Raw genomic sequence first — 12,006 nt, 5'->3', positions numbered from 1 at the left:
AGTTGCTCAATGTTCACCAGTAGCACGTTCTATGTTTTGTTCAGTTAAGCTGCCTATTGGCTTTAACATGGAGTTAGCCATTACATTCTGTATTCAGTTTAGCCGCCTATTGGCTTTAACATGGAGTTAGCCATTATATTCTGTATTCAGCTTAGCCGCCTATTGGCTTTGACATGGCATTAGCCATTACATTTTGTATTCAGTTCAGCTGCCTATTGGCTTTGACATGACATTAGACATTACATTTTGTATTCAGCTCAGCTGCCTATTGGCTTTGACATGGCATTAGACATTACATTATGTATTCAGTTTAGCTGCCTATTGGCTTTGTCATGATATTAGACATTACATTTGATATTTAGGTTAGCTGCCTATTGGCTTTGACATGACATTAGCAGTTTAGCTGCCTATTGGCTTTGACATGACATTAGACATTGCAGTTGAGATATTGCAGAGATGTCTGTGTTTTTCCAAGCTATGTTTTTCCACAAGATGGACCAAGCTGTTTTCTTCACACCAGACCTTAGCTGATAAGAGCACGTAGAGTTAGTGTTTACCTCGCAATCCAGTCTGAGTGCGGAATGGCTCAAGAGAACTGGCCATTCTCCAAGGTCATTCAGATCTAACACTGAGTTTGCTTTTAAGGATGACTCTGGGCTACAGTGAGTTAGATTCAAATCTGCTTGACTTCAGGCTGAGCTAGACATCATTTGCCAGTCTCCCGTTTGGGTAGATAATCTCTTTCTCGCAGTTGACCGGAGTCATCAACTTGCAGACCCCAGAAAGACGAAGCTGAGTTAGGCCCTACCGCCTTGCCCATACGGTGATGAATTTGATTTTTATGCTTTGCTTTGCAATTATATTATATATTTGCTGTGTACATTGCAACTGAGAAGTACTGTGATATATTTTGCTTTCATTGCTGCGACTACTCTTTTAAACGTGTGCTTGAAATCTACTAATTTCGTCTCTCAGGAACTTGTCGGTGGGGGAGGATTAACAACAATAAAGGTCTTCTTTGAACTCAGAAGTGCATTCCAGAGAGGTTCTGTAAGCTCCGATGGGAGATATGTAGGAAAGCAGAACATTATGCCGTAGTCGTCAGTTTTGAGAGTCAAATTGGAGATTTCTACGTGCACAATTTAAAAGTTTAATTGTTTTTTGTTGTTTAGAGAATTACAGAAGCACGGCAGACCATGTTTGAAAATGCACGTGAAGTTAAACTGCCTGATGGTGGTGTGAGAAACATGTTTTCTTGCTGTGATAAAGCATATTTAGAAAATGTGCCTTTTGAAAGCAATGATGTTCCTTTTGTTCTTGACAGAAGGGTTTGGATACTTTTATCTGCTTACAGAAAAATGCAGGAGAAATGTAGGCAGTTGGAACATGAAAATAAGAATTTATGTGAGCAAATTAGCCAGAACACATTAATGCAAGATAATGCTGAAAGCTATAAAACTGCTGTTTTAGAAGAATCTGGCTTTTCTCATTCCAGTAATGAGGGGGTTAAGACAGCTGTGAGCCAGTGTGAGCCAGGGTTTTTGGCAGTTGAAGTGCATTCCTTATCTGATAACACAGACAACAGAGCTCAGAATGTGATTTACGAGGTACCAAGTTTCTTACTGTTTGCCCTAAGCAAGAGACACCGAGTTTCATTAGCTTGTTTGATTTTTGGAAACAGTGTAGCCCTCATCTGAGTGAAATCCTAACACTTTGGTATAAAGTCACTAGGAAAAAATATAAGCAGCTGCGCGCTTGTGATTTGGCAAATGAAATAATGCAGACTTTAGGTTTCTGCGCAGTGCAAGAGGGAAACACTGATTTACATGTAAATCAGGAACAGGGGAAGAAAAGAGTGCCCCTGCAAGACAGGGCTAGAGTCACTGCAGCCCTACATGAACAGGTGCCACAAGCCCCTTTTCAGGATGTGAAGAAGGTGCAGGGAGTACCACAGGTAAAAGAGTCACCAGTGAAATTGAGTGCACCATTTGAATTCGTGTCCCCTGAGGATAAAAAGCGTGTGTGTTTGACTAATGATTCATTGACTGAAGAGCTGTTTTCTAGCACAGGAGAAGGAACAGCGTTGTACAATGTGTGTCAGACTTTAAAGCAAGAGCTGATTGAGATGTGTCATTTTTACACTGATTCTTGGTTCACTGCCAGTGTTTTAGCCGTTTGGTTTTCCACATGGCTTATACCTAACTGGTTCAATTCCCTTGCAGATGTTAAGGAGAAAAATTCAGAGAGAGAAGTGTACCCCCAGAATTGTGACTTAGTGGGGATGGCTAAGTGGGTGCACCAGAAATGTGGACAACTGGGAGAAAAAGCTACTTACAGATGGGCAGAGATGAGAGAGATGCACATTCCCCTAGATTTGATAAAAACTGTGCAGCACGCACAAGAGCAATCTGTCCCACAAGCAGTCACAGAGCAGTTGGAGAGAGGAAAGTTACCAGGACAGATATGGCAAATTGATCAGGTTTTAGGGGGAGTGATTGCTGCAGATTACCAAGGAGAAATCAAAATTATGCTGATAACTGGAAAATAATCTGATTCATTCATACAAATTGGAGACAGAATGGCCCAACTTGTCAAAAGTGCAGTGAATGGAAGTTTGGTAAAGAAGGAGTCTGCCCCAGCCCTTCTGACAGTGCAAGAAAAGTGAAGCTGTGGTGCAGCAGATAAAAATCTCAGTGCTGAGGTGTGGGTTGAATCCCCAGATGATTCTCCAGAACCTGCAGAAATAATAACAAAGGGCCCCAAAAAATGTCCTGCTGATTATAAAACAGGGAAAGGACGAGGAAGGGTACATTTCAGATGACAAATGTTATTTGCAAGAAAAGTCATACTTTTTTCTTTTGCAGATCCTACCACGTTTCGCCACTGACCCTGAGTGTGCTGTGTGGTCTCCCTCCGGGTGTGTGCGTGTGGGGTCGGGGAAGGGACCGAACCCCCAACCTGAACCTGACTGAGTAAAGTGCAAGCACCATGGATCCATTTTGCGCAACTGGCGCCTTCAGTTCAAGTTCAACTTGTTTGATTACATTCTTCCACTGGAACTATGCAACCTTAACAGTTAACTGTCTGTGTTTTTTCATGTGGAACTCTGACTTTCACTTACCTTCCAGCAAACCTTTCAGGTGGACCGTGCACCTTTACATGAGTAGAACTCATGCTACATCAAATTGCTATTTCAGAGACACTTTTCTGTGTAGATGTATCTGAGGTGAAAGGTTATGAAATCAATATGTTACTCCACTTCCATTGCTTTACAGTGATTGCTTTGATCATTCAAATCTGATTTGATGATAATGTTTTTTTGTGTTGATGTTTTTGTTTTTTGTTTGAAATAAGAGAGGTGTGAAACAAAAATTCATTGGTCATAGGGTGGAATGAGATGCTATTAATTGTGTTTGACCAATGACTTTGTGTTTCACCACTGCGCATATTAGTTGCTCAATGTTCACCAGTAGCACATTATGGGGGTCATTACAACATTGGTGGTAAAAGCCGCTTACTGCCGTGCAGAAGACCGCCAATACACCGCCGCGGCCGTGGAATTCCGCCACAGCTATTATGACACACATCTCGGAATCCGCCGAAATTCAGACACCCACACAAGTCCGCCACACCAAAGGTCAGTGTTAAACTGGCGAAAACAAAACCTCCACCTCCACGCCAACAGAAACACGCCCATGCTATTACGACCCACGAATCCACGCGGCGGTCTTTCAACCGCGGTATTCCATTGGCGGTACACACCGCCGCGCTCAAAATACACACACATCTCCAAAACACCGCCACATTGGACAATTCCAAATACACACACCTGATACACATACAAACACCACTCCCACACACCCAACACTATATAAAACACACACCCACATCACCCACAAACCCCTACGACCAGAATTTATTCACGAAGGCCAGAGAGACAGCACAGAATAGACAATCCCACCACACAGAGGCACATAACACCATCACCCACACAACATCCACCCACAAAACACCACACACCACTACACATCACCACACTCATCAACACTCACACCGCCCTACACATCACACACAACACCCCATGTCACGCCAAAGACACCCCCGCTTTTCCGAGGAGGAGCTCAGGGTCATGGTGGAGGAAATCCTACGGGTAGAGCCACAGCTATTTGGAGCACAGGTGCAGCACACCTCCATAGCCAGGAAGGTGGAGCTATGGCGAAGAATCGTCGAAGGGTCAACGCTGTGGGACAGCATCCAAGAAATCGGGAGGACATCCGGAAGAGGTGGAACGACCTACGGGGGAAGGTGCGTTCAGCGGTCTCCAGGCACAACATCGCTGTTCAGCGGACTGGCGGACCCCCACCTCCTTCCCCACAACTAACAACATGGGAGGAGCAAGTCTTGACCATTATGCATCCAGAGGGCCTCGGAGGAGTCGGTGGAGGAATGGACACTGGTAAGTCAATTCTTGACTATCATATCCCCCACCCTACCTGCATGCTATCACACACCCCCACCCTCACACCCTTCCCTATCACCCAAACTCCTCACTAATGTACTAAGAACACAAACCACACATCCCAACACCAAGCCCTGCATGACACACTAAAGCATGCTCACTGCACATACCCATAACAACCCCTAACCATCATCACACAAGCCCCCACACAGAAATGCTTGCACTGGGGTACACGCTCACCCACAGATTGCACACCATGACACACACACATGCAATAATCATGCTCTTATGCCCCTGCAGGATCACAAAGAACCGTCACCACCCCGGAGGGTCCAGACAACTCCACTCCACCCACAGAAGAGGCCCACAGTGACGATAGCAGCTCTGCCCTACTGGATCCTGATGACCAGCCCGGACCATCGTGGGCCTCGGGACAGTCAGTTCCCCTCGCACAGGTACAGCCCAACACTGACCTTCCACCCTCTGGTAACACCAGCGCAGCACCCACCCAGCGGGCCCAAACCTCCGTACCCAGGACAGGTCAATCAGCTGTGTGTCCACCACTACAGGGAACCCAGGATAACCCACCACCACAACAACAACAGGGACCTGGGGGCGGTGGTAGTGGGCACACAATCCAGGGGACGGAGGCACAGGAGCACAGGGGAACTGGGAGGGCTGCTGTGCTACAGGGGGCGGACAGGCCAAGGGAACCCACTCTCCACGAGGCCCTCTCCTCCATCATGGGAGCATACCACCACTCCCAGGAGACGATGGCGACGGTCCTGGTCAAGTTTTAGGAGACCCAGCGCCTGCAGGAGGAACAGTATTTGGGGTTCAGGGAGGAGCTCAGGACCATCAGCTCCGCCTTGGGCACCATCGTAGGGGTGCTGAAGGACATACAGCAGACCTTGAGGGACACCGTGGCACTCCAAGGGGCCCCTGACACTAGCATGGACGATGAACTGCCCACCACCTCTGTCGGCGCCAGTGGACAGGATGCCCCGCCACAGGACCACCACACCAGCACCCCACCCCCTGCAGACGGACAACCACCACGCAAGCGGTCCCTGAGATCCAGGAACAGGACAGAGCAAGATTGCAAGACCCCCGCCGGGAAATGAGACCACCCTGATTGTCCTCCCACTGTTCCACTTTGTTACCCTGTCCATACTTAAACTGCCCCAGCTCCACTTCCTTTGCCCATATGGCCAGTGCACCTGTGAGACTAATAGACTGGACTCTGCCATGGACATTCCTCCACCATCACCCATCACCATTTTACAACCCCCCTCCATTTTTGAGCACTTCAATAAACACCCTTGAACCACAAAACAATGTTGAGTCAGTCTGATTTGGTAAATTGTATTATCAATGACAGTGTCAAAATGCGTTTCTAGTTGTAAAGGCAACATACCTATGTCACACATCACAAGTCCTTGAAGGATGCATGCAGATGACACACATTGGTAAGCACACCTGTGAAACCGTAATGTAAAGGAACAACTCAGTTACCAAATAATCCTATGAAATTACACACAGGATAGAGGAAGAAGTGTGACAGTGAATGTAATGGTAAAAATGAAAATGTTCTCACCTGTGTGTCACTGGAAATATTGCTGTATGACTGACTCCCTGTTGTCGTTGTCTTCTTCCTCAGCTTCCTCCTCATCACTGTCCACAGGCTCCACAGGCTCCACAGCTGCCATAACACCGTCATCTGGACCATCTTCCTGCAGAAAAGGCAAAGCAAGATTGTGAAGCATCGAGCAGGCGATGATGATCTGGCACACCTTCTTCGGTGAGTAGAATAGGGAACCACCTGTCATATGGAGGCACCTGAACCTGGCCTTCAGGAGCCCAAAGGTGCGTTTGATCACCCTCCTAGTCCGCCCATGGGCCTCATTGTACTGTTCCTCTGCCCTGGTCGTGGGATTCCACACTGGGGTCAATAGCCAGGACAGGTTGGGGTAACCAGAGTCCCCTAATAGCCACACACGATGCCTCTGGAGTTGACCCATCATATCAGGGATGCTGCTATTCCGCAGGATGTAGGCGTCATGCACTGAGCCAGGGAACATAGCATTTACCTGCGAGATGTACTGGTCTGCCAAACATACCATCTGTACATTCATAGAATGATAACTTTTCCGGTTCCTGTACACCTGTTCACTCCTGTGGGGGGGGGGGACCAGAGCTACATGGGTGCCATCAATAGCACCTATGATGTTGGGGATATGTCCAAGGGCATAGAAGTCACCTTTCACTGTAGCCAAATCTTCCACCTCAGGGAAAATGATGTATCTCCTTACGTGTTTCAGCAGGGTAGACAACTCTCTGGACAATACGTTGGAAAACATAGGCTGGGACATCCCTGATGCCATGGCCGCTGTTGTCTGAAAAGAGCCACTTGCAAGGAAATGGAGCACTGACAGCAGCTGCATGTCAGGGGGGATTCCAGTGGGATGGCGGATTGGTGACATCAGGTCTGGCTCCAACTGGGTACATAGTTCCTGGATAGTGGCACGGTCAAACCTGTAGGTGATGATTAAATGTCGCTCCTCCATTGTCAACAGGTCCACCAGCGGTCGGTACACCGGAGGATTCCGCCATCTTCTCAATTGTCCCAAATGACGGTGCCTAGGAAGGACAACAGCGACCACAGAGTCAACTATTTTCCAGGTATGTACCCACAGTTACACAGAACACGACACCAAACACACAACCCTTCCTGTATGTGTGTTGAGTGTAGGCCTAGCTATGTGTGACGCATAAGTAAATGAAGCCATGTGGGCCCCTGAAATGGCGGCTGCCTGACCTCTAAACTGGGACAATGGGATTGTGGGGTCACTGCGTTGCCGTTGCACACCGTTGCGGTAGGCGGTCGTAGACCGTGGCGCAATGCTGCATTGGTTAACATTGGACTCTATTGGTCCCAGGAGCCAATGAACAAGTGCGCCGCCGGTGATGATACGCACCGCCGCGGACGTCACCGCCATTTTCTATCTGTTCAATCACTAGATACCTGATCTTCGACAGGAGAGGACCTACACTGCACGTGCTGCTGTGACCTCGGTCTGGAAGCGACGATGGCTGCTGCATCTGGGGAAAGGGCCCCTGCCTTCACTGCTCAGGAGTTGGAGAAACTAGTAGACGGGGTCCTCCCCCAGTACACTCTACTCTACAGTCCTCCAGACCAACAGGTTAGTACACAGGTAGCACGTTGTATGGGCTAGGCCTGGGTGGAGAGGGCTAGTTGTAAGAGGGAAGCGGGCAGAGTTCAGGGAACATTAATGCATGTGAATGAATGTGCCACATGGCTAGGGTAGGGAGGGGGGACACTTACATCGACGGTGCAGTTGGTAATGACTACTCTTCTTCCCTTGTGCATGTCATGTAGGTCGGCGCCCACCAGAAGAAGGACATTTGGCGTGCCATCGCCAAGGACGTCCGGACCCTGGGGGTCCACCAGAGACGGGGCACCCACTGCCGGAAAAGATGGGAGGACATTCGCCGCTGGAGCAAGAAGACGGCGGAGGCTCAGCTGGGGTGCCCGTCGCACCATGACCCCCCCTGATGTTCCGGATCCTGGCAGTGGCCTACCCTGAGTTGGATGGGCACTTCAGGGCATCACAGCAGACACAAGGGGGTGAGTACACTCTCATTCTGCTGACTTTGCGTGCAGTGGAGGGGTCTGGGTGGGGGAGGAGGCCTGTGTGTGTACCTAGGCCAGGCAGATATACGTAGGCTAGGCCCCTCCGTAATGCAGGCCATGTGGCACTCTACCCCACCGCAGTAGAGTGCCAAGTACAGGTATACATGCCCCTGTGGCATCCATGTGTGCAGAAGTCCACCATAGCCATGTAGGCCAGATCCCAGAAATTGCATCTGTAGAGGCCAGGAGCACGGCGTAGTGCAGGGGGCTGCTGTGTCTGTATTGTCCGCCAACGGTAGCGGTATGCCATGCACTCAACCTGTCTTTCTTCTGTCTCCCCCCCCCTTTTTGTGGTCTCCCTGTTCTTTTGTGCATCAGCATCATCAGGCAGAGGTACAGTGGCACCAGAGCACGAAGGAGCTGCATCCCACATGGCCATGGAGGGCCACACCACGGACTCTGAATGCACCAGTGGGACGGAGGGTGAGGGGAGCTTCACGTCGGCCACCGGATCACCAACCAGCGACACAGACTCGTCCGCCGATGGGAGCTCCCTTGTGGTGGCGGCACCATCTGTGCGCCCCACTTCTACAGGTACAGCCGCCACCTCCCCTACCAGCACTGCCCTCCCAGCAGCCCCTCAGCGTTCGCCCCGTGCCCGCTCACCCAGGAGGGTGGGCATCACCTTCACCCGAGGCACCTCAGGCCCTGCCCCAGTCACCCCTGCTGCCCTCAGTGAGGAGGCCATTGACCTCCTCAGGTCACTCCCTGTTGGGCAGTCTACCATTGTGAATGCCATCCAGGGTGTAGAAAGGGAGTTGCAACACGGTAATGCATTCCTGGAGGGCATTCATTCTGTTCAGGCTGTCCTTCAGCGAACCCTGCAATCTCTGGCCTCAGCACTGATGGCAGTCATTGTCCCTGTGTCTAGCCTCCCCCCTCCAACCTCCTCCACCCAGACCCAATCCCCTGTACCCCAGCCCATCCCAAGCACACCATCAGACCAGCATGCACACACCTCAACACACAAAAGTAGCTCAGGCAAACATAGGCACCACACAACCCACAGGCACACACACAAGCATCACCCACATGCAAACACAGCAACATCCACTGCCTCCACTGTGTCCCCCTCCTCGTCGTCTCCCTCCTCCCTCCCAGTCTCATCTACACTCTCACCTGCATGCACTACATCTACAGGCACCAGGACTCGCACCAGAACACCCAGCACCACACCCCGCTCACCTGCACTCACCACCTCCACTCCCATTTACACGTCCCCTGTGTCCTCTCCCAGTGTGTCTGTGACTCCCCCTCCCAAAAGTACACAGACGCAGGCACACACCCACCCAACAGCCATCCACCTCACGACAGCCTCCATTACCTTCACCTGCACCCAAAACACCTAAAGTGACACCTTCTACAACCACTTCCTTTTCCTCCACTCCCAGACCCCCTCCAGCTACCCATCCCAGTGTTCGTCAGAAACTGTCCCTCTGTAAAGTTGATCTTTTTGCCCCCACCCCCCTCAACTTCATCAGTCCAGTCGTAGCGCCTCAGCCAAAAAGCCTCCAGTACCAGTGGTGCGTCTTCAAGGTGTGTGGAGTGCACCGGCCACCAAGGCAGGAAGTGTGACACGGAGCCAAGGCACTGCCAGTCCACCCCCTGTAAAGGCTCTGAAATTGGAAAGTGGCCAACGGGACCGTGTGAAGTCTCCTGGAGGCAAAACAACTCACAGGGGTCCCAGGGGGATAGCAGAGTCAGCTGTGACTCCTCCAAAGGTAGGGAAGGGCCAGAAGAAGTCTGCACAGCCTGGTGTTAGCATCACGGCGGAGAAGGACGGCATCCTTCCCGGCGGCCGGGACGCCACCGCCTGCACCGTCGTCACTGGTCCGGAAACCACCGCCAGAGTCATTGCCCAGGAGGGCCCAAGTATCGTCACTGGTCAGGAGACCACCGCCAGAGTCATTGCCCAGGAGGGCCCAAGTATCGTCACTGGTCAGGAGACCACCGCCACCGCCGGAGTCAGTGCACAGGAGGGCCCAAGTATCGTCACTGGTCAGGAGACCACCGCCACCGCCGGGGTCAGTGCCCAGGAGGGCCCCGGCAGCCACAGCCCCACTGGGCAATGAGGGACCGTCATGCCACACACCAATGTCCAGTCCAGAGAACGTCATGCCACACACCAATGCCCAGTCCAGAGAACGTCATGCCACACACCAATGCCCAGTCCAGAGAACGTCATGCCACACACCAATGCCCATTCCAGAGCCCGCCATGGCTAAGCACCGCTGAACAGTCCAGAACCGCCATGGCAAAGCACCGCTGAACAGTCCAGAACCGCCATGGCTAAGCACCGCTGAACAGTCCAGAACCGCCATGGCAAAGCACCGCTGAACAGTCCAGAACCGCCATGGCTAAGCACCACTGAACAGTCCAGAACCGCCATTGCAAAGCACCGCTGAACAGTCCAGAGACCGCCATGGCAAAGCACCGCTGAACAGACCAGAGACCGACATGGCAAAGCACCGCTGGACAGTCCAGAACCGCCATGGCAAAGCACCGCTGAACAGTCCAGAGACCGCCATGGCAAAGCACCGCTGAACAGTCCAGAACCGCCATGGCAAAGCACCACTGAACAGTCCAGAGACCGACATGGCAAAGCACCGCTGAACAGTCCAGAACCGCCATGGCAAAGCACCGCTGAACAGTCCAGAGACCGCCATGGCAAAGCATCGCTGAACAGTCCAGAACCGCCATGGCAAAGCACCGCTGAACAGTCCAGAGACTGCCATGGCAAAGCACCGCTGAACAGTCCAGAACTGCTATGGCAAAGCACCGCTGAACAGTCCAGAGACCGCCATGGCAAAGCACCGCTGAACAGTCCAGAACCACCATGGCAAAGCACTGCTGAACAGTCCAGAGACCGCCATGGCAAAGCACTGCTGAACAGTCCAGAGCCCGCCATGGCAAAGTACCGCTGAACAGTCCAGAGACCGCCATGGCTAAGCACCGCTGAACAGGGCATGCACCGCTGAAGAAGGAAAAGACCGCCACATCAAGCATCGTTATCCCATGTGCAGCTGGGACAGTGACGGGACAGGAACTGTCACGGGGAGACTAATCCAGTCTGGGCACTAGTCCCCCTCCAGAACCAGTGGTGGCTGTTATCTACTTGAGAGATTGTGGCTTTGCACTCCCCAGGATGGTACAGTGGGCAAACCACCCACTGTAGAGACTTGTGAGACTGTGGCTTTGCACTCCCCAGGATGGTACAGTGGGCAAACCACCCACTGTAGAGACTTGAGAGACTGTGGCTTTGCACTCCCCAGGATGGTACAGTGGGCAAACCACCCACTGTAGAGACTTGTGAGACTGTGGCTTTGCACTCCCCAGGATGGTACAGTGGGCAAACCACCCACTGTAGAGACTTGTGAGACTGTGGCTTTGCACTCCCCAGGATGGTACAGTGGGCAAACCACACACTGTAGAGACTTGAGAGACTGTGGCTTTGCACTCCCCAGGATGGTACAGTGGGCAAACCACCCACTGTAGAGACTTGTGAGACTGTGGCTTTGCACTCCCCAGGATACATCAATGGGCATGGAGCCCCGTCGTGGATCTGGCTTTGCACTCATCCGGCTGAGGTGCCCCCCCTTCCCTTCCCCCTGAGGTGCCTTTTGTATTTCTCTCTGATGCCCCAGCAGTGTTCTCTCCGTTTGTGGACAGGTATCTATTGTGGGCCTCGCCCATGCATTTTTAGGAAGGGACTGGTGGTGCATGGACATTGATATGTGCATATCTGCACTACTTCTCGTAATGTATATACTTTTGAATTATTTTATCATATTTCTGTATATATTTGAGACATGTATATTGAAACATTACAATG

This window comes from Pleurodeles waltl, chromosome 6 (assembly GCF_031143425.1).
Source record: "Pleurodeles waltl isolate 20211129_DDA chromosome 6, aPleWal1.hap1.20221129, whole genome shotgun sequence".
Lineage (NCBI taxonomy): Eukaryota > Metazoa > Chordata > Amphibia > Caudata > Salamandridae > Pleurodeles > Pleurodeles waltl.
This window is presented reverse-complemented; position numbering follows the sequence as displayed.